Source organism: Rhododendron vialii, chromosome 12a, assembly GCF_030253575.1.
Source record: "Rhododendron vialii isolate Sample 1 chromosome 12a, ASM3025357v1".
NCBI classification, from domain to species: Eukaryota; Viridiplantae; Streptophyta; class Magnoliopsida; order Ericales; family Ericaceae; genus Rhododendron; species Rhododendron vialii.
In genome coordinates this window covers 15,225,131-15,252,589 of record NC_080568.1, presented here as the reverse complement: position 1 = coordinate 15,252,589, position 27,459 = coordinate 15,225,131, and positions in this window count along the sequence as shown.

Genomic DNA, 27,459 nt, shown 5'->3' with positions numbered 1-27,459 from the left:
ATCCATACGGCACCAAACCATACCAAAACAGTGCAATACCGTACGAGTACATCCATACGGTACCAAACCACACCAAAACGGTGCAATACCGTACGAGTACTTCGTTACGGTACCAAACCACACCAAAACGTTGCAATACCGTACGAGTACTTCGTTACGATACCAAACCACACCAAAACGATGCAATACCGTACAAGTTCATCCATACGGTACCAAACCACACCAAAACGGTGCAATACCGTACGAGTACATCCATACGGTACCAAACTACACCAAAACGGTGCAATACGGTACGAGCACTTCGTTACGGTACCAAACCACACCAAAACGGTGCAACACCGTACGAGTACATCCATACGGTACCAAACCACACCAAAACGGTGCAATACGGTACGAGTACATCCATACTGTAGCAAACCACACCAAAACGGTGCAATACCGTACGAGTACATCCATACGGTACCAAACCACACCAACACGGTGCAATACCGTACGAGTACTTCGTTACGGTACCAAACCACACCAAAACGTTGCAATACCGTACGAGTACTTCGTTACGATACCAAACCACACCAAAACGATGCAATACCGTACAAGTTCATCCATACGGTACCAAACCACACCAAAACGGTGCAATACCGTACGAGTACATCCATACGGTACCAAACCACACCAAAACGGTGCAATACGGTACGAGTACTTCGTTACGGTACCAAACCACACCAAAACGGTGCAACACCGTACGAGTACATCCATACGGTACCAAACCACACCAAAACGGTGCAATACGGTACGAGTACATCCATACTGTAGCAAACCACACCAAAACGGTGCAATGCCGTACGAGTACATCCATACGGTACCAAACCACAGCAAAACGGTGCAATACCGTACGAGTACATCCATACGGTACCAAACTACACCAAAACGGTGCAATACCGTACGAGTACTTCGTTACGGTACCAAACCACACCAAAACGGTGCAATACCGTACGAGTACATCCATACGGTACCAAACCACACCAAAACGGTGCAATACCGTACGAGTACTTCGTTACGGTACCAAACCACACCAAAACGGCGCAATACCGTACGAGTACTTCGTTACGGTACCAAACCATACCAAAACGGTACAATACCGTACGAGTACTTCGTTACGGTACAAAACCGCACCAAATAGTACAATACCGTACGAGTACATCCATACGGTACCAAACCACACCAAAACGGTGCAATACTTTACGAGTACATCCATACGGCACCAAACCATACCAAAACAGTGCAATACCGTACGAGTACATCCATACGGTACCAAACCACACCAAAACGGTGCAATACCGTACGAGTACTTCGTTACGGTACCAAACCACACCAAAACGTTGCAATACCGTACGAGTACATCCATACGGTACCAAACCACACCAAAACGGTGCAATATCGTACGAGTACTTCGTTACGGTACCAAACCACACCAAAACGGCGCAATACCGTACGAGTACTTCGTTACGGTACCAAACCATACCAAAACGGTACAATACCGTACGAGTACTTCGTTACGGTACCAAACCGCACCAAATAGTACAATACCGTACGAGTACATCCATACGGTACCAAACCACACCAAAACGGTGCAATACTTTACGAGTACATCCATACGGCACCAAACCATACCAAAACAGTGCAATACCGTACGAGTACATCCATACGGTACCAAACCACACCAAAACGGTGCAATACCGTACGAGTACTTCGTTACGGTACCAAACCACACCAAAACGTTGCAATACCGTACGAGTACTTCGTTACGATACCAAACCACACCAAAACGATGCAATACCGTACAAGTTCATCCATACGGTACCAAACCACACCAAAACGGTGCAATACCGTACGAGTACATCCATACGGTACCAAACTACACCAAAACGGTGCAATACGGTACGAGTACTTCGTTACGGTACCAAACCACACCAAAACGGTGCAACACCGTACGAGTACATCCATACGGTACCAAACCACACCAAAACGGTGCAATACCGTACGAGTACATCCATACGGTACCAAACCACACCAAAACGGTGCAATACCGTAAGAGTACTTCGTTACGGTACCTAATAACACCAAAACGGTGCAATACAGTACGAGTACATCCATACTGTAGCAAACCACATCAAAACGGTGCAATACCGTACGAGTACATCCATACGGTACCAAACCACACCAAAACGGTGCAATACCGTACGAGTACTTCGTTACGGTACCAAAGCACACCAAAACGGTGCAATACCGTACGAGTACATCCATACGGTACCAAACCACACCAAAACGGTGCAATACCGTACGAGTACTTCGTTACGGTACCAAATCACACCAAAACGGTGCAATACCGTACGAGTACTTCGTTACGGTACCAAACCACACCAAAACGGTGCAATACCGTACGAGTACTTCGTTACGGTACCAAACCCCACCAAAACGATACAATACCGTACGAGTACATCCATTCAAGACCAAACCACACCAAAACGGTGCCATACCGTACGAGTACATCCATACGGTACCAAACCTCACCAAAACGGTGCAATACCGTACGAGTACTTCGTTACGGTACCAAACCACACCAAAACGGTGCAATACCGTACGAGTACATCCATACGGTACCAAACCACACCAAAACGGTGCAATACCGTACGAGTACATCCATACGGTACCAAACCACACCAAAACGTTGCAATACCGTACGAGTACTTCGTTACGGTACCAAACCACACCAAAACGGTGCAATACCATACGAGTACATCCATACGGTACCAAACCACACCAAAACGGTGCAATACCGTACGAGTACTTCGTTACGGTACCAAACCACACCAAAACGGTGCAATACCGTACGAGTACATCCATACGGTACCAAACCACACCAAAACGGTGCAATACCGTACGAGTACTTCGTTACGGTACCAAATCACACCAAAACGGTGCAATACCGTACGAGTACTTCGTTACGGTACCAAACCACACCAAAACGGTGCAATACCGTACGAGTACTTCGTTTCGGTACAAAACCACACCAAAACGGTGCAATACCGTACGAGTACATCCATACAAGACCAAACCACACCAAAACGGTGCCATACCATACGAGTACATCCATACGGTACCAAACCTCACCAAAACGGTGCAATACCGTACGAGTACATCCATACGGTACCAAACCACACCAAAACGGTGCAATACGGTACGAGTACATCCATACTGTAGCAAACCACACCAAAACGGTGGAATACCGTACGAGTACATCCATACGGTACCAAACCACACCAAAACGTTGCAATACCGTACGAGTACTTCGTTACGGTACCAAACCACACCAAAACGGTGCAATACCATACGAGTACATCCATACGGTACCAAACCACACCAAAACGGTGCAATACTTTACGAGTACATCCATACTGTACCAAACCATACCAAAACAGTGCAATACCGTACGAGTACATCCATACGGTACCAAACCACACCAAAACGGTGCAATACCGTACGAGTACTTCGTTACGGTACCAAACCACACCAAAACGTTACAATACCGTACGAGTACTTCGTTACGATACCAAACCACACCAAAACGATGCAATACCGTACAAATTCATCCATACGGTACCAAACCACACCAAAACGGTGCAATACCGTACGAGTACATCCATACGGTACCAAACCACACCAAAACGGTGCAATACGGTACGAGTACTTCGTTACGGTACCAAACCACACCAAAACGGTGCAATACCGTACGAGTACATCCATACGGTACCAAACCACACCAAAACGGTGCAATACGGTACGAGTACATTCATATTGTAGCAAACCACACCAAAATGGTGCAATACCGTACGAGTACATCCATACGGTACCAAACCATACCAAACAGTGTAATACCGTACGAGTACATCCATACGGTACCAAACCAAACCAAAACGGTGCAATACGGTACGAGTACATCCATACTGTAGCAAACCACACCAAAACGGTGCAATACCGTACGAGTACATCCATACGGTACCAAACCACACCAAAACGGTGCAATACCGTACGAGTACATCCATACGGTTCCAAACTACACCAAAACGGTGCAATACCGTACGAGTACTTCGTTACGGTACCAAACCACACCAAAACGGTGCAATACCGTACGAGTACATCCATCCGGTACCAAACCACACCAAAATGGTGCAATACCGTACGAGTACTTCGTTACGGTACCAAACCACACCAAAACGGCGCAATACCGTACGAGTACTGCGTTACGGTACAAAACCACACCAAAACGGTACAATACCGTACGAGTACTTCGTTACGGTACCAAACCGCACCAAATAGTACAATACCGTACGAGTCCATCCATACGGTACCGAACCACACCAAAACGGTGCAATACTTTACGAGTACATCCATACGGTACCAAACCATACACAAACAGTGCAATACCATACGAGTACATCCATATGGTACCAAACCACACAAAAACGGTGCAATACCGTACGAGTACATCCATACGGTACCAAACTACACCAAAACGGTGCAATACCGTACGAGTACTTCGTTACGGTACCAAACCACACCAAAATGGTGCAATACGGTACGAGTACTTCGTTACGGTACCAAACCACACCAAAACGGTGCAATACCGTACGAGTACTTCGTTACGGTACCAAACCACACCAAAACGGTGCAATACCGTACGAGTACATCCATACGGTACCAAACCATACCAAAACCGTGCAATACTGTACGAGTACATCCATACGGTACCAAACCACACCAAAACGGTGCAATACCGTACGAGTACTTCGTTACGGTACCAAACCACACCAAAATGGAGCAATACCGTACGAGTACATCCATACGGTACCAAACCTCACCAAAACGGTGCAATACCGTACGAGTACATCCATACGGTACCAAACCACACCAAAACGGTGAAATACTGTTCGAGTACTTCGTTACGGTTCCAAACCACACCAAACGGTGCAATACTTTACGAGTACATCCATACGGTACCAAACCATACCAAAACGGTGCAATACCGTACGAGTACATCCATACGGTACCAAACAACACCAAAACGGTGCAATACCGTACGAGTACATCCATACGGTACCAAACCACACCAAAACGGTGCAATACCGTACAACTACTTCGTTACGGTACCAAACCACACCAAAACGGTGCAATACCGTACGAGTACTTCGTTACGGAACCAAACCACACCAAAACGGTGCAATCTTGTACGAGTACTTCGTTACGGTACCAAACCACACCAAAACGGTTCAATATCGTACGAGTACTTCGTTACGGTACCAAACCACACCAAAACAGTGCAATACCGTACGAGTACATCCATACGGTACCAAACCTCACCAAAACGGTGCAATACCGTACGAGTACATCAATACGGTACCAAAGCACACAAAAATGGTGCAATACCTTACGAGTACATCCATACGGTACCAAACCATACCAAAACGGTGCAATACCGTACGAGTACATCCATACGCTACCAAACCACACCAAAACGGTGCAATACCGTACGAGTACTTCGTTACGGTACCAAACCACACCAAACGGTGCAATACCGTACGAGTACATCCATACGGTACCAAACCACACCAAAACGGCGCAATACCGTACGAGTACTTCGTTACGGTACCAAACCGCACCAAATAGTACAATACCGTACGAGTACATCCATACGGTACCAAATCACACCAAAACGGTGCAATACTTTACGAGTACATCCATACGGTACCAAACCATACCAAAACAGTGCAATACTGTACGAGTACATCCATACGGTACCAAACCACACCAAAACGGTGCAGTACCTTACGAGTACATCCATACGGTACCAAACCATACAAAAACGGTGCAATACCGTATGAGTACATCCATACGGTACCAAACCACACCAAAACGGTGCAATACCGTACGAGTACATCCATACGGTACCAAACCTTACCAAAACGGTGCAATACCGTACGAGTACTTCGTTACGGTACCAAACCACACCAAAACGGTTCAATACCCTACGAGTACTTCGTTACGGTACCAAACCACACCAAAACGGTGCAATACCGTACGAGTACTTCGTTACGGTACCAAACCACACCAAAATAGTGCAATACCGTACGAGTAGATCCATACGGTACCAAACCACACCAAAACGGTGCAATACCGTACGAGTACTTCGTTACGGTACCAAACCGCACCAAATAGTACAATACCGTACGAGTACATCCATACGGTCCCAAAGCACACCAAAACGGTGCAATACCGTACGAGTACATCCATACGGTACCAAAGCACACCAAAACGGTGCAATACCGTACGAGTACATCCATACGGTACCAAACCACACCAAAACGGTGCAGTACCTTACGAGTACATCCATACGGTACCAAACCATACCAAAACGGTGCAATACCGTACGAGTACATCCATACGGTACCTGTAACGCCCCGAATTTTTGGTACGTTAAATAAAACATTTTATTGAAATAAAAACTGAGTCTGGCTTTTTTATTACAACAAAACATGAAAGAGGAGTACTTTTATTACAAACGGAAGGAAACTAAGGCTCCTAACTACAGCTCCGCTTGTTCTTCCATCACAGCTAGCTCCTCGGCTCCGAAGGCTTCCAAGGTGTAAAGCTCGCCCTGCTCATCTATGAGATCTGACATATTATACCCGCATCGCCACCGGTATAATTTGCCAGGGTCACCAAAAAGGCAACACCGTGAGCCAAAAAGCTCAATAGAACTATCCAAACCCTCTAACCCTTAACTTTTGAACGAGGAACATAATAACAACAATTTCCACTTAGATCATGCATATAGTCCATACAAGTATTCAGATCCACAATCCTTACTTGTCTAACGTTGTGTTCATTACTAAGACTCATCGTAGACCATGTTATTACTTCACTTTCCTTTTTACCCAAAAACTCCTTTTTAACTCACCCAACCTCGGTTCCGCCGCGCCGGGTTCTCGAGTATCCTCACAATGGTTCCGCCGCGCCGGGTTCCCATTGGCACACAACCGCATTGGCTCCGTACCGCGGATAACCAAGCACACACCCAACCTCGGTTCCGCCGCGCCGGTTTCCCGAGTATCCTCACAATGGTTCCGCCGCGCCGGGTTCCCATTGGCACACACACACACCACTCACATAATGCACCCAAAACCGGTCATTATGTAGTTTCAAAATATTTCTTCCCTCGGATACACATTTTTATCTTCGTTAACACACCCTAGGTGCCATGTCTCTATTCTCTTGGTTTTCGTGTCACGTTACATACATAGACTCCGTGGTGTAGGACTTTCCATATAACAAGCATTTATAAATTTCCAAAATGAATACAACAATATTATTCAACTCTTGACCACACAACATGCTTGAATCACAATAACAACATCATGCATCTTATGCATCTTTAAACAAAGATAACCTTATCTTTAATGATCAAAGTTACTTTCAAATGAACTTATTTTAGGGTTATGATACAAAACTAATTTATACTTAGGATTAGAGATAAGAAGTTTCTACACTATATTTGGGGTGGACGATAAGAATATTCTACCTTGCTTCTTGGCGGTAGTAGTTGGCAAAGAAGATTCGGTCGTCGGTTTTGGATTTCGGCGGCGTAACGGCGTCGGTTTGCTTCGAAAGGAAGAGAGTTGATCTTTTCTCTTCCTAGAAACAACTTTCTAACTAACTAAGCTACTTTAAAAGATCTAACGGTGGTTTTGGGAGGTGGTTTGGTGGTTTCTTTCAAGAACACTCAAAAACACAAGAAAAGAAGAACTTTGAAAGCAAGAACACTAAGAAATTCTAGAGAGAAGTTGGAGCAAAGTGAGAAGGTGTGAGTTTAAGCTTGGAATGAGCTTCTATTTATAGGCAAGGGCTTCTCCTCTCCCTCTCTCAACCGAATCTCTCTCTCTCTCTCTCTACAAATTTGATTTTTTTCACTTGTCAAGCTTGATTGAAAGCTTGATGGGTGAAGTTAAGGCTTGGTTGGAAGATCAATGGCTAAATGGTAGGCTTGCATGGCTACTTTGGTCCTTGGATGGGATTCTTGGAAGATTTGTTGCCATGGAGGAGACATTGGTACAAGATTCATGGCTTAAACAATTGAGTTTTGTACAATGGAGGTTAATGGGGTTAAGATTTGGCTAGGAAAGGAATCACCAAAGATTTGAAGTACTTTGAAAGACTAATGTCACACATCAAATCCATCTTCTTCTTCCTTCCTCTTTCCTCCTCTCTCTCTCTCCCTCTCTCTCTCTCTCTTGGCCTCTCTCTCCTCTCTCTCCCTCTCTCTCTCTCATGTACTAACTATATATGTATATATATGTATGTACTAACATGAAAGAATACAAATAAATAATAGGTACTTTTGTACAAAAGGGTAATTTAGTCTTTAAGGGTCAAGATTCACTCTTTAAACCAATACAAAAAAGTACCGTACTTTAATTAATATAATAATGTACTTTTGTACTCCCGGGAATCTTAACAAACATTAGTTTAATGGGTTAAGTACTTTGGTTGAAAGATGAGCCTATTACCCAATGGTTAATAGAATCCCTAATGGTTATTATCCAATGGATAATAAGGTACGGGTACTTTATATACTAAAATAAGTTTTTGGAAAGACTACATGTCCTTTTGTAAAATCCCATGTGTTTATATATATATGTACTTAACCAATTAAATAAAGAAAAGGCTTTTGTCCAATGGGTAAAGATTACCCTAATGGTTATTATCCAAAGGTCCAAGGTTACTTGGGTACTTTTATTAGTAAAGTAATTTGAAAAGTACTTTTTAAAATAATTATAAATGTCAATAATAGTACTTTGCTAAAATCCTTCAAAATCCTTTTAATATAAAGAAATGGGTTTCTTTTATCCAATGGATAATAATTCCCCTAACATCTATCGTCCAATGGGTAAAGAATAAAACCAAAATAATAAAAGAAAATAATTAAACAATTACTAGTCTAGGGTTCAAAAGGTTCAAAAGGTTCAAGATGGGCAAAATGGTCCATCTTCGGTTAGGGAAACGTAACTAGGTGACTTTCTAGTTTGGTTACTCCATCGAGCCGGTTAGAAGCTAACTAGGCTTGCTAGGTCGGACTAAGTAGTCGAGAAACGATTCTCGAGGGTCCAAAGTGCGATTAGGGTTTCTAGTTGAGAATTACGATGATAAGGCGATCGATTGCTTAAATACAAACCACAAGAAAATCAAATAAGAACATCAACGAGAAATTAAGAAATTTCAATAACAACGAGATTTTTATTGCACGAAAAATCAGAGTTGTTACAGTACCAAACCACACCAAAACGGAGCAATACCGTACGAGTACTTCGTTACGGTACCAAACCACACCAAAACGGTTCAATACCCTACGAGTACTTCGTTACCGTACCAAACCACACCAAAACGGTGCAATACCGTACGAGTACATCCATACGGTACCAAACCACACCAAAACGGTGCAATACCGTACGAGTACTTCGTTACGGTACCAAACCACACCAAAACGGTGCAATACCATACGAGTAGATCCATACGGTACCAAACCACACCAAAACGGTGCAATACCGTACGAGTACTTCGTTACGGTACCAAACCGCACCAAATAGTACAATACCGTATGAGTACATCCATACGGTACCAAACCCCACCAAAACGGTGCAATACCATACGAGTACATCCATACGGTACCAAACCACACCAAAACGGTGCAATACCGTACGAGTACTTCGTTACGGTACCAAACCACACCAAAACGGTTCAATACCCTACGAGTACTTCGTTACGGTACCAAACCACACAAAAACGGTGCAATACCGTACGAGTACATCCATACGGTACCAAACCACACCAAAACGGTGCAATACCGTACGAGTACTTCGTTACGGTACCAAACCACACCAAAACGGTGCAATACCGTACGAGTAGATCCATACGGTACCAAACCACACCAAAACGGTGCAATACCGTACGAGTACTTCGTTACGGTACCAAACCGCACCAAATAGTACAATACCGTACAAGTACATCCATACGGTACCAAACCCCACCAAAACGGTGCAATACCGTACGAGTACATCCATACGGTACCAAACCACACCAAAACGGTGCAATACTTTACGAGTACATCCATACGGTACCAAACCACACCAAAACCGTGCAATACCGTACGAGTACATCCATACGGTAGCAAACCACACCAAAACGGTGCAATACTGTACGAGTACTTCGTTACGGTTCCAAACCACACCAAAACGGCGCAATACTTTACGAGTACATCCATACGGTACCAAACCATACCAAAACGGTGCAATACCGTACGAGTACATCCATACGGTACCAAACCACATCAAAACGGTGCAATACCGTACGAGTACTTCGTTACGGTACCAAACCACAACAAAAAGGTGCAATACCGTACGAGTACTTCGTTACGGTACCAAACCACACCAAAACGGTACAAATGCCGTACGAGTACATCCATACGGTACCAAACCACACAAAAACGGTGCAATACCAAACGAGTACATCCATACGGTACCAAAACACACCAAAACGGTGCAATACCGTACGAGTACTTCGTTACGGTACCAAACCACACCAAAACGGTGCAATACCGTATGAGTACTTCGTTACGGTACCTAACCACACCAAAACGGTGCAATACCGTACGAGTACATCCATACGGTACCAAACCAAACCGAAACGGAGCAATACCGTACGAGTACTTCGTTACGGAACCAAACCACACCAAAATGGTGCAATACCGTACGAGTACTTCGTTACGGTACCAAACCAGACCAAAACGGTGCAATACCGTACGAGTTCATCCATACGGTACCAAACCACACCAAAACGGTGTAATACCGTACGAGTACATCCATACGGTACCAAACGACACCAAAACGGTCCAATACCGTACGAGTACATCCATACGGTACCAAACCACACCAGAACGGTGCAATACCGTACGAGTACATCCATACGGTACCAAACCACACCAAAACGGTGCAATACCGTACGAGTACTTCGTTACGGTACCAAACCACACCAAAACGGTGCAATACCGTACGAGTACTTCGTTACGGTACCAAAGCACACCAAAACGGTGCTATACCGTACGAGTACATCCATCCGGTACCAAACCACACCAAAACGGTGCAATACCGTACGAGTACTTCGTTACGGTACCAAACCACCCCAAAACGGTGTAATACCGTACGAGTACATCCATACGGTACCAAACGACACCAAAACGGTCCAATACCGTACGAGTACATCCATACGGTACCAAACCACACCAAAACGGTGCAATACCGTACGAGTACATCCATACGGTACCAAACCACACCAAAACGGTGCAATACCGTACGAGTACTTCGTTACGGTGCCAAACCACACCAAAACGGTGCAATACCGTACGAGTACTTCGTTACGGTACCAAAGCACACCAAAACGGTGCTATACCGTACGAGTACATCCACACGGTATCAAACCACACCAAAACGCTGCAATACCGTACGAGTACTCTGTTACGGTACCAAAGCACACCAAAACGGTGCTATACCGTACGAGTACATCCATACGGTACCAAACCACACCAAAACGCTGCAATACCGTACGAGTACTTCGTTACGGTACCAAACCGCACCAAAACGGTGTAATACCGTACGAGTACATCCATACGGTACCAAACCACACCAAAACGGTGCAATACCGTACGAGCACATCCATACGGTACCAAACAACACCAAAACGGTGCAATACCGTACGAGTACTTCGTTACGGTACCAAACCACACCAAAACGGTGCAATACCGTACGAGTACTTCGTTACGGTACCAAACCACAGCAAAACGGTGCAATACCGTACGAGTACATCCATAAGGTACCGAACCACACCAAAATGTTACAATACCGTACGAGTACTTCGTTATGGTACAAAACCGCACCAAATAGTACAATACCGTACGAGTACACCCATACGGTACGAAACCCCACCAAAACGGTGCAACACCGTACGAGTACATCCATACGGTACCAAACCACAGCAAAACGGTGCAATACCGTACGAGTACATCCATACTGTAGCAAACCACACCAAAACGGAGCAATACCGTACGAGTACATCCATACGGTACCAAACCACACCAAAACGGTGCAATACCATACGAGTACAACCATACGGTACCAACCACACCAAAACGGTGCAATACCGTACGAGTTCTTCGTTACGGTACCAAACCACACCAAAACGGTGCAATACCATACGAGTACATCCATACGGTACCAAACCGCACGAAAACCATGCAATACCTTACGAGTACATCCATACGGTACCAAACCATACAAAAACCATGCAATACCGTACGAATACATCCATACGGTACGAAACCACACCAAAACCGTGCAATACCGTACGAGCACATCCATACGGTACCAAACCACACCAAAACGGTGCAATACCGTATGAGTACTTCGTTACGGTACCAAACCACACCAAAACGGTGCAATACCGTACGAGTACTTCGTTACGGTACAAAACCACACAAAAAGGGTGCAATACCGTACGAGTACATCCATACGGTACCAAACCACACCAAAACGATGCAATACCGTACGAGTACTTCGTTACGGTACCAAACCACACCAAAACGGTGCAATACCTTACGAGTACATCAAAACGGTACCAAACCATACCAAAACTGTGTAATACCGTACGAGTCCATCCATACGGTACCAAACCACACCAAAACGGTGCAATACCGTACGAGTACATCCATACGGTACCAAAGCACACCAAAATGATGCAATACCGTACGAGTACATCCATACGGTACCAAACAACACCAAAAAGGTGCAATACCTTACGAGTACTTCCATACGGTACCAAACCATACCAAAACCGTGCAATACCGTACGAGTACATCCATACGGTAGCAAACCACACCAAAACGGTGCAATACCGTTTGAGTACATCCATACGGTACCAAACCACACCAAAATGGTGCAATACCGTACGAGTACTTCGTTACGGTACCGAACCACACCAAAACGGTTCAATACCCTACGAGTACTTCGTTACGGTACCAAACCACACCAAAATAGTGCAGTACCGTACGAGTACATCCATACGGTACCAAACCACACCAAAACGGTGCAATACCGTACGAGTACTTCGTTACGGTACCAAACCACACCAAAACGGTGCAATACTGTACGAGTACTTCGTTACGGTACCAAACCACACCAAAACGGTGCAATACCGTACGAGTACTTCGTTACGGTACCAAACCACACCAAAATGGTGCAATACTGTACGAGTACTTCGTTACGGCACCAAACCACACCAAAAAGGTGCAATACTGTACGAGTACTTCGTTACGGTACCAAACCACACCAAAACGGTGCAATACCGTACGAGTACTTCGTTACGGTACCAAACCACACTAAAACGGTGAAATACCGTACGAGTACATCCATACGGTACCAAACCACACCAAAACGGTGCAATACCGTACAAGTACTTCGTTACGGTACCAAACCACACCAAAATGGTGCAATACCGTACGAGTACATCCATACGGTACCAAACCTCACCAAAACGGTGCAATACCGAACGAGTACATCCATACGGTACCAAACCACACCAAAACGGTGCAATACTGTACGAGTACTTCGTTACGGTTCCGAACCACACCAAAACGGTGCAATACTTTACGAGTACATCCATACGATACCAAACCATACCAAAACGGTGCAATACCGTACGAGTACATCCATACGGCACCAAACCACACCAAAAAGGTGCAATACCGTACGAGTACTTCGTTACGGTACCAAACCACACAAAAATGGTGCAATACCGTACGAGTACTTCGTTACGGCACCAAACCACACCAAAAAGGTGCAATACCGTACGAGTACTTCGTTACGGTACCAAACCACACAAAAACGGTACAAATACCATACGAGTACATCCATACGGTACCAAACCAAACAAAAACGGTGCAATACCGTACGAGTACATCCATACGGTACCAAACCACACAAAAATGGTGCAATACCGTACGAGTACTTCGTTACGGTACCAAACCACACCAAAACGGTGCAATACCGTACGAGTACTTCGTTACGGTACAAAACCACACCAAAACGGTGCAATACCGTACGAGTACATCCATAAGGTACCGAACCACACCAAAATGTTACAATACCGTACGAGTACTTCGTTATGGTACCAAACCGCACCAAATAGTACAACACCGTACGAGTACACCCATACGGTACGAAACCCCACCAAAACGGTGCAACACCGTACGAGTACACCCATACGGTACCAAACCACACCAAAACGGTGCAATACCGTACGAGTACATCCATACTGTAGCAAACCACACCAAAACGGAGCAATACCGTACGAGTACATCCATACGGTACCAAACCACACCAAAACGGTGCAATACCATACGAGTACAACCATACGGTACCAGACCACACCAAAACGGTGCAATACCGTACGAGTACTTCGTTACGGTACCAAACCACACCAAAACGGTGCAATACCATACGAGTACATCCATACGGTACCAAACCGCACGAAAACCATGCAATACCTTACGAGTACATCCATACGGTACCAAACCATACAAAAACCATGCAATACCGTACGAGTACATCCATACGGTACGAAACCACACCAAAACCGTGCAATACCGTACGAGCACATCCATACGGTACCAAACCACACCAAAACGGTGCAATACCGTACGAGTACTTCGTTACGGTACCAAACCACACCAAAACGGTGCAATACCGTACGAGTACATCGTTACGGTACAAAACCACACAAAAAGGGTGCAATACCGTACGAGTACATCCATACGGTACCAAACCACACCAAAACGATGCAATACCGTACGAGTACTTCGTTACGGTACCAAACCACACCAAAACGGTGCAATACCTTACGAGTACATCAAAACGGTACCAAACCATACCGAAACTGTGTAATACCGTACGAGTACATCCATACGGTACCAAACCACACCAAAACGGTGCAATACCGTACGAGTACATCCATACGGTACCAAAGCACACCAAAACGATGCAATACCGTACGAGTACATCCATACGGTACCAAACCACACCAAAAAGGTGCAATACCTTACGAGTACTTCCATACGGTACCAAACCATACCAAAACCGTGCAATACCGTACGAGTACATCCATACGGTAGCAAACCACACCAAAACGGTGCAATACCGTACGAGTACATCCATACGGTACCAAACCACACCAAAATGGTGCAATACCGTACGAGTACTTCGTTACGGTACCGAACCACACCAAAACGGTTCAATACCCTACGAGTACTTCGTTACGGTACCAAACCACACCAAAATAGTGCAGTACCGTACGAGTACATCCATACGGTACCAAACCACACCAAAACGGTGCAATACCGTACGAGTACTTCGTTACGGTACCAAACCACACCAAAACGGTGCAATACGGTACGAGTACTTCGTTACGGTACCAAACCACACCAAAACGGTGCAATACCGTACGAGTACTTCGTTACGGTACCAAACCACACCAAAATGGTGCAATACTGTACGAGTACTTCGTTACGGCACCAAACCACACCAAAAAGGTGCAATACTGTACGAGTACTTCGTTACGGTACCAAACCACACCAAAACGGTGCAATACCGTACGAGTACTTCGTTACGGTACCAAACCACACCAAAACGGTGAAATACCGTACGAGTACATCCATACGGTACCAAACCACACCAAAACGGTGCAATACCGTACAAGTACTTCGTTACGGTACCAAACCACACCAAAATGGTGCAATACCGTACGAGTACATCCATACGGTACCAAACCTCACCAAAACGGTGCAATACCGAAGGAGTACATCCATACGGTACCAAACCACACCAAAACGGTGCAATACTGTACGAGTACTTCGTTACGGTTCCAAACCACACCAAAACGGTGCAATACTTTACGAGTACATCCATACGATACCAAACCATACCAAAACGGTGCAATACCGTACGAGTACATCCATACGGCACCAAACCACACCAAAAAGGTGCAATACCGTACGAGTACTTCGTTACGGTACCAAACCACACAAAAATGGTGCAATACCGTACGAGTACTTCGTTACGGTACCAAACCACACCAAAACGGTGCAATACCGTACGAGTACTTCGTTACGGTACCAAACCAGACCAAAACGGTGCAATACCGTACGAGTTCATCCATACGGTACCAAACCACACCAAAACGGTGCAATACCGTACGAGTACATCCATACGGTACCAAACGACACCAAAACGGTCCAATATCGTACGAGTACATCCATACGGTACCAAACCACACAAAAACGGTGCAATACCGTACGAGTACATCCATACGGTACCAAACCACACCAAAACGGTGCAATACCGTACGAGTACTTCGTTACGGTACCAAACCACACCAAAACGGTGCAATACCGTACGAGTACTTCGTTACGGTACCAAACCGCACCAAATAGTACAATACCGTACGAGTACATCCATACGGTACCAAACCACACCAAAACGGTGCAATACCTTACGAGTACATCCATACGGTACCAAACCATACCAAAACAGTGCAATACCGTACGAGTACATCCATACGGTACCAAACCACACCAAAACGGTGCAATACCGTACGAGTACATCCATACGGTACCAAACCACACCAAAACGGTGCAATACCGTACGAGTACATCCATACGGTACCAAACCACACCAAAACGGTGCAATACCGTACGAGTACATCCATACGGTACCAAACCACACCAAAACGGTGCAATACTTTACGAGTACATCCATACGGTACCAAACCACACCAAAACGGTGCAATACTTTACGAGTACATCCATACGGTACCAAACCACACCAAAACCGTGCAATACCGTACGAGTACATCCATACGGTACCAAACCACACTAAAACGGTGCAATACTGTATGAGTACTTCGTTACGGTTCCAAACCACACCAAAACGGTGCAATACTTTACGAGTACATCCATACGGTACCAAACCATACAAAAACGGTGCAATACAGTACGAGTACATCCATACGGTACCAAACCACACCAAAACGGTGCAATACCGTACGAGTACTTCGTTACGGTACCAAACCACAACAAAAAGGTGCAATACCGTACGAGTACTTCGTTACGGTACCAAACCACACCAAAACGGTACAAATACCGTACGAGTACATCCATACGGTACCAAACCACACAAAAACGGTGCAATACCAAACGAGTACATCCATACGGTACCAAACCACACCAAAACGGTGCAATACCGTACGAGTACTTCGTTACGGTACCAAACCACACCAAAACGGTGCAATACCGTATGGGTACTTCGTTACGGTACCAAACCACACCAAAACGGTGCAATACCGTACGAGTACATCCACACGGTACCAAACCAAACCAAAACGGTGCAATACCGTACGAGTACTTCGTTACGGTACCAAACCACACCAAAACGGTGCAATACCGTACGAGTACTTCGTTACGGTACCAAACCAGACCAAAACGGTGCAATACCGTACGAGTTCATCCATACGGTACCAAACCACACCAAAACGGTGCAATACCGTACGAGTACTTCGTTACGGTACCAAACCACACCAAAACGGTGCAATACCGTATGGGTACTTCGTTACGGTACCAAACCACACCAAAACGGTGCAATACCGTACGAGTACTTCGTTACGGTACCAAACCACACCAAAACGGTGCAATACCGTACGAGTACTTCGTTACGGTACCAAACCAGACCAAAACGGTGCAATACCGTACGAGTTCATCCATACGGTACCAAACCACATCAAAACGGTGCAATACCGTACGAGTACTTCGTTACGGTACCAAACCACTCCAAAACGGTGCTATACCGTACGAGTACATCCATACGGTACCAAACCACACCAAAACGCTGCAATACCGTACGAGTACTTCGTTACGGTACCAAAGCACACCAAAACGGTGCTATACCGTACGAGTACATCCATACGGTACCAAACCACACCAAAACGCTGCAATACCGTACGAGTACTTCGTTACGGTACCAAACACCACCAAAACGGTGCAATACCGTACGAGTACTTCGTTACGGTACCAAACCACACCAAAACGGTGCAATGCCGTACGAGTACATCCATACTGTACGAAACCACACCAAAACGCTGCAATACCGTACGAGTACTTCGTTACGGTACCAAACCACACCAAAACGGTGCAATACCGTACGAGTAGATCCATACGGTACCAAACCACACCAAAACGGTGCAATACTTTACGAGTACATCCATACGGTACCAAACCATACCAAAACAGTGCAATACCGTACGAGTACATCCATACGGTACCAAACCACACCAAAACGGTGCAATACCGTACGAGTAGATCCATACGGTACCAAACAACACCAAAACGGTGCAATACTTTACGAGTACATCCATACGGTACCAAACCACACCAAAACCGTGCAATACCGTACGAGTACATCCATACGGTACCAAACCACACTAAAACGGTGCAATACTGTATGAGTACTTCGTTACGGTTCCAAACCACACCAAAACGGTGCAATACTTTACGAGTACATCCATACGGTACCAAACCATACAAAAACGGTGCAATACCGTACGAGTACATCCATACGGTACCAAACCACACCAAAACGGTTCAATACCGTACGAGTACTTCGTTACTGTACCAAACCACAACGAAAAGGTGCAATACCGTACGAGTACTTCGTTACGGTACCAAATCACACCAAAACGGTACAAATACCGTACGAGTACATCCATACGGTACCAAACCACACAAAAACGGTGCAATACCAAACGAGTACATCCATACGGTACCAAACAACACCAAAACGGTGCAATACCGTACGAGTACTTCGTTACGGTACCAAACCACACCAAAACGGTGCAATACCGTATGGGTACTTCGTTACGGTACCAAACCACACCAAAACGGTGCAATTCCGTACGAGTACATCCATACGGTACCAAACCAAACCAAAACGGTGCAATACCGTACGAGTACTTCGTTACGGTACCAAACCACACCAAAACGGTGCAATACCGTACGAGTACTTCGTTACGGTACCAAACCAGACCAAAACGGCGCAATGCCGTACGAGTTCATCCATACGGTACCAAACAACATCAAAACGGTGCAATACCGTACGAGTACATCCATACGGTACCAAACGACACCAAAACGGTCCAATACCGTACGAGTACATCCATACGGTACCAAACCACACCAAAACGGTGCAATACCGTACGAGTACTTCGTTACGGTACCAAACCACTCCAAAACGGTGCTATACCGTACGAGTACATCCATACGGTACCAAACCACACCAAAACGCTGCAATACCGTACGAGTACTTCGTTGCGGTACCAAAGCACACCAAAACGGTGCTATACCGTACGAGTACATCCATACGGTACCAAACCACACCAAAACGCTGCAATACCGTACGAGTACTTCGTTACGGTACCAAACCACACCAAAACGGTGCAATACCGTACGAGTACATCCATACGGTACCAAACCACACAAAAACGGTGCAATACCGTACGAGTACTTCGTTACGGTACCAAACCGCACCAAAACGGTGCAATACCGTACGAGTACATCCATACGGTACGAAACCACACCAAAACGCTGCAATACCGTACGAGTACTTCGTTACGGTACCAAACCACACCAAAACGGTGCAATACCGTACGAGTAGATCCATACGGTACCAAACCACACCAAAACGGTGCAATACTTTACGAGTACATCCATACGGTACCAAACCATACCAAAACAGTGCAATACCGTACGAGTACATCCATACGGTACCAAACCACACCAAAACTGTGCAATACCGTACGAGTACATCCATACGGTACCAAAGCACACCAAAACGGTGCAATACCGTACGAGTACATCCATACGGTACCAAACCACACAAAAACGGTGCAATACCGTACGAGTACATCCATACGGTACAAAACCACACCAAAACGGTGCAATACCGTACGAGTACATCCATACGGTACCAAACCACACCAAAACGGTGCAATACTTTACGAGTACATCCATACGGTACCAAACCACACCAAAACCGTGCAATACCGTACGAGTACATCCAAACGGTACCAAACCACACTAAAACGGTGCAATACTGTATGAGTACTTCGTTACGGTTCCAAACCACACCAAAACGGTGCAATACTTTACGAGTACATCCATACGGTACCAAACCATACAAAAACGGTGCAATACCGTACGAGTACATCCATACGGTACCAAACCACACCAAAACGGTGCAATACCGTACGAGTACTTCGTTACGGTACCAAACCACAACAAAAAGGTGCAATACCGTACGAGTACTTCGTTACGGTACCAAACCACACCAAAACGGTACAAATACTGTACGAGTACATCCATACGGTACCAAACCACACAAAAACGGTGCAATACCAAACGAGTACATCAATACGGTACCAAACCACACCAAAACGGTGCAACACTGTACGAGTACTTCGTTACGGTACCAAACCACACCAAAACAATGCAATACCGTATGAGTACTTCGTTACGGTACCAAACCACACCAAAACGGTGCAATACCGTACGAGTACATCCATACGGTACTAAACCAAACCAAAACAGTGCAATACCGTACGAGTACTTCGTTCCGGTACCAAACCACACCAAAACGGTTCAATACCGTACGAGTACTTCGTTACGGTACCAAACCAGACCAAAACGGTGCAATACCGTACGAGTTCATCCATACGGTACCAAACCACACCAAAACGGTCCAATACCGTACGAGTACATCCATACGGTACCAAACCACACAAAAACGGTGCAATACCAAACGAGTACATCCATACGGTACCAAACCACACCAAAACGGTGCAATACCGTACGAGTACTTCGTTACGGTACCAAACCACACCAAAATGGTGCAATACCGTACGAGTACTTCGTTACGGTACCAAAGCACACCAAAACGGTGCTATACCGTACGAGTACATCCATACGGTACCAAACCACACCAAAACGCTGCAATACCGTACGAGTACTTCGTTACGGTACCAAACCCCACCAAATCGGTGCAATACCGTACGAGTACTTCGTTACGGTACCAAACCACACCAAAACGGTGCAATACCGTACGAGTACATCAATACGGTACCAAACCACACAAAAACGGTGCAATACCGTACGAGTACATCCATACGGTACTAAACCAAACCAAAACAGTGCAATACCGTACGAGTACTTCGTTCCGGTACCAAACCACACCAAAACGGTGCAATACCGTACGAGTACTTCGTTACGGTACCAAACCAGACCAAAACGGTGCAATACCATACGAGTTCATCCATACGGTACCAAACCACACCAAAACGGTCCAATACCGTACGAGTACATCCATACGGTACCAAACCACACAAAAACGGTGCAATACCAAACGAGTACATCCATACGGTACCAAACCACACCAAAACGGTGCAATACCGTACGAGTACTTCGTTACGGTACCAAACCACACCAAAATGGTGCAATACCGTACGAGTACTTCGTTACGGTACCAAAGCACACCAAAACGGTGCTATACCGTACGAGTACATCCATACGGTACCAAACCACACCAAAACGCTGCAATACCGTACGAGTACTTCGTTACGGTACCAAAGCACACCAAAACGGTGCTATACCGTACGAGTACATCCATACGGTACCAAACCACACCAAAACGCTGCAATACCGTACGAGTACTTCGTTACAGTACCAAACCACACCAAAACGGTGCAATACCGTACGAGTACATCCATACGGTACCAAACCACACCAAAATGGTGCAATACCGTACGAGTACTTCGTTACGGTACCAAACCGCACCAAAACGGTGCAATACCGTACGAGTACATCCATACGGTACGAAAACCACACCAAAACGCTGCAATACCGTACGAGTACTTCGTTACGGTACCAAACCCCACCAAATCGGTGCAATACCGTACGAGTACTTCGTTACGGTACCAAACCACACCAAAACGGTGCAATACCGTACGAGTACTTCGTTACGGTACCAAACCACACCAAAACGGTGCAATACCGTACGAGTTCATCCATATGGTACCAAACCACACCAAAACGGTGCAATACCGTACGAGTACATCCATTCGGTACCAAACCACTACAAAACGGTCCAATACCGTACGAGTACATCCATACGGTACCAAACCACACCAAAACGGTGCAATACCGTACGAGTACTTCGTTACGGAACCAAACCACAACAAAAAGGTGCAATACCGTACGAGTACTTCGTTACGGTACCAAACCACACCAAAACGGTACAAATACCGTACGAGTTCATCCATACGGTACCAAACCACACAAAAACGGTGCAATACCGTACGAGTACATCCATACGGTACCAAACCACACCAAAATGGTGCAATACCGTACGAGTACTTCGTTACGGTACCAAACCACACCAAAACGGTGCAATACCGTACGAGTACTTCGTTACGGTACCAAACCACACCAAAACGGTGCAATACCGTACGGGTACATCCATACGGTACCAAACCACACCAAAACGGCGCAATACCGTACGAGTACTTTGTTACGGTACCAAACCACACCAAAACGGTGCAATACCATACGAGTACTTCGTTACGGTACCAAACCGCGCCAAATAGTACAATACCGTACGAGTACATCCATACGGTACCAAACCACACCAAAACGGTGCAATACTTTACGAGTACATCCACACGGTACCAAACCATGCCAAAACAGTGCAATACCGCACGAGTACATCCATACGGTACCAAACCACACCAAAACGGTGCAATACCATACGAGTACATCCATACGGTACCAAAGCACACCAAAAGGGTGCAATACCGTACGAGTACATCCATACGGTACCAAACCACACCAAAACGGTGCAGTACCTTACGAGTACATCCATACGGTACCAAACCATACCAAAACGGTGCAATACCGTACGAGTACATCCATACGGTACCAAACCACACCAAAACGGTGCAATACCGTACGAGTACTTCGTTACGGTACCAAACCGCACCAAAACGGTGCAATACCGTACGAGTACATCCATACGGTACCAAACCAAACCAAAACGGTGCAATACCATACGAGTACTTCGTTACGGTACCAAACCCCACCAAAACGGTGCAATACCGTACGAGTACTTCGTTACGGTACCAAACCAGACCAAAACGGTGCAATACCGTACGAGTTCATCCATACGGTACCAAACCACACCAAAACGGTGCAATACCGTACGAGTACATCCATACGGTACCAAACGACACCAAAACGGTCCAATACCGTACGAGAACATCCATACGGTGCCAAACCACACCAAAACGGTGCAATACCGTACGAGTACATCCATACGGTACCAAACCACACCAAAACGGTGCAATACCGTACGAGTACTTCGTTACGGTACCAAACCACACCAAAACGGTGCAATACCGTACGAGTACTTCGTTACGGTACCAAAGCACACCAAAACGGTGCAATACCGTACGAGTACATCCAAACGGTACCAAACCACACCAAAACGCTGCAATACCGTACGAGTACATCCATACGGTACCAAACCACACCAAAACGGTGCAATACCGTACGAGTACTTCGTTACGGTACCAAACCACACCAAAACGGTGCAATACCGTACGAGTACATCCATACGGTACCAAACCACACCAAAACGGTGCAATACCGTACGAGTACTTCGTTACGGTACCAAACCAAACCAAAATGGTGCAATACCGTACGAGTACATCCTGACGGTACCAAACCACACCAAAACGGTGCAATACCGTACGAGTACTTCGTTACGGTACCAAACCACACCAAAATGGTGCAATACCGTACGAGTACATCCATACGGTACCAAACCATACCAAAACAGTGCAATACAGTACGAGTACATCCATACGGTACCAAACCACACCAAAACGGTGCAATACCGTACGAGTACTTCGTTACGGTACCAAACCACAACAAAAAGGTGCAATACCGTACGAGTACTTCGTTACGGTACCAAACCACACCAAAACGGTACAAATACCGTACGAGTACATCCATACGGTACCAAACCACACCAAAACGGTGCAATACCGTACGAGTACTTCGTTACGGTACCAAACCACACCAAAACGGTGCAATACCGTATGAGTATTTCGTTACGGTACCAAACCACACCAAAACGGTGCAATACCATACGAGTACATCCATACGGTACCAAACCAAACCAAAACGGTGCAATACCATACGAGTACTTCGTTACGGTACCAAACCACACCAAAACGGTGCAAAGCCGTACGAGTACTTCGTTACGGTACCAAACCAGACCAAAACGGTGCAATACCGTACGAGTTCATCCATACGGTAGCAAACCACACCAAAACGGTGCAATACCGTACGAGTACATCCATACGGTACCAAACCACACCAAAATGGTCCAATACCGTACGAGTACATCCATACGGTACCAAACCACACCAAAACGGTGCAATACCGTACGAGTACTTCGTTACGGTACCAAACCACACCAAAACGGTGCAATACCGTACGAGTACATCCATACGGTACCAAACCACACCAAAACGGTGCAATACCGTACGAGTACTTCGTTACGGTACCAAACCAAACCAAAATGGTGCAATACCGTACGAGTACATCCTGACGGTACCAAACCACACCAAAACGGTGCAATACCGTACGAGTACTTCGTTACGGTACCAAACCACACCAAAATGGTGCAATACCGTACGAGTACATCCATACGGTACCAAACCATACCAAAACAGTGCAATACAGTACGAGTACATCCATACGGTACCAAACCACACCAAAACGGTGCAATACCGTACGAGTACTTCGTTACGGTACCAAACCACAACAAAACGGTGCAATACCGTACGAGTACTTCGTTATGGTACCAAACCACACCAAAACGGTACAAATACCGTACGAGTACATCCATACGGTACCAAACCACACCAAAACGGTGCAATACCATACGAGTACATCCATACGGTACCAAACCAAACCAAAACGGTGCAATACCATACGAGTACTTCGTTACGGTACCAAACCACACCAAAACGGTGCAAAGCCGTACGAGTACTTCGTTACGGTACCAAACCACACCAAAACGGTGCAATACCGTACGAGTACTTCGTTACGGTACCAAAGCACACCAAAACGGTGCAATACCGTACGAGTACATCCAAACGGTACCAAACCACACCAAAACGCTGCAATACCGTACGAGTACATCCATACGGTACCAAACCACACCAAAACGGTGCAATACCGTACGAGTACTTCGTTACGGTACCAAACCACACCAAAACGGTGCAATACCGTACGAGTACATCCATACGGTACCAAACCACACCAAAACGGTGCAATACCGTACGAGTACTTCGTTACGGTACCAAACCAAACCAAAATGGTGCAATACCGTACGAGTACATCCTGACGGTACCAAACCACACCAAAACGGTGCAATACCGTACGAGTACTTCGTTACGGTACCAAACCACACCAAAATGGTGCAATACCGTACGAGTACATCCATACGGTACCAAACCATACCAAAACAGTGCAATACAGTACGAGTACATCCATACGGTACCAAACCACACCAAAACGGTGCAATACCGTACGAGTACTTCGTTACGGTACCAAACCACAACAAAAAGGTGCAATACCGTACGAGTACTTCATTACGGTACCAAACCACACCAAAACGGTACAAATACCGTACGAGTACATCCATACGGTACCAAACCACACCAAAACGGTGCAATACCGTACGAGTACTTCGTTACGGTACCAAACCACACCAAAACGGTGCAATACCGTATGAGTATTTCGTTACGGTACCAAACCACACCAAAACGGTGCAATACCATACGAGTACATCCATACGGTACCAAACCAAACCAAAACGGTGCAATACCATACGAGTACTTCGTTACGGTACCAAACCACACCAAAACGGTGCAAAGCCGTACGAGTACTTCGTTACGGTACCAAACCAGACCAAAACGGTGCAATACCGTACGAGTTCATCCATACGGTAGCAAACCACACCAAAACGGTGCAATACCGTACGAGTACATCCATACGGTACCAAACCACACCAAAATGGTCCAATACCGTACGAGTACATCCATACGGTACCAAACCACACCAAAACGGTGCAATACCGTACGAGTACATCCATACGGTACCAAACCACACCAAAACGGTGCAATACCGTACGAGTACTTCGTTACGGTACCAAACCACACCAAAACGGTGCAATACCGTACGAGTACTTCGTTACGGTACCAAAGCACACCAAAACGGTGCTATACCGTACGAGTACATCCATACGGTACCAAACCACACCAAAACGCTGCAATACCGTACGAGTACTTCGTTACGGTACCAAAGCACACCAAAACGGTGCTATACCGTACGAGTACATCCATACGGTACCAAACCACACCAAAACGCTGCAATACCGTACGAGTACTTCGTTACGGTACCAAACCACACCAAAACGGTGCAATACCGTACGAGTACATCCATACGGTACCAAACCACACCAAAACGGTGCAATACCGTACGAGTACTTCGTTACGGTACCAAACCGCACCAAAACGGTGCAATACCGTACGAGTACATCCATACGGTACCAAACCAAACCAAAACGGTGCAATACCATACGAGTACTTCGTTACGGTACCAAACCACACCAAAACGGTGCAATACCGTACGAGTACTTCGTTACGGTACCAAACCAGACCAAAACGGTGCAATACCGTACGAGTTCATCCATACGGTAGCAAACCACACCAAAACGGTGCAATACCGTACGAGTACATCCATACGGTACCAAACGACACCAAAATGGTCCAATACCGTACGAGTACATCCATACGGTACCAAACCACACCAAAACGGTGCAATACCGTACGAGTACATCCATACGGTACCAAACCACACCAAAACGGTGCAATACCGTACGAGTACTTCGTTACGGTACCAAACCACACCAAAACGGTGCAATACCGTACGAGTACTTCGTTACGGTACTAAAGCACACCAAAACGGTGCTATACCGTACGAGTACATCCATACGGTACCAAACCACACCAAAACGCTGCAATACCGTACGAGTACTTCGTTACGGTACCAAAGCACACCAAAACGGTGCTATA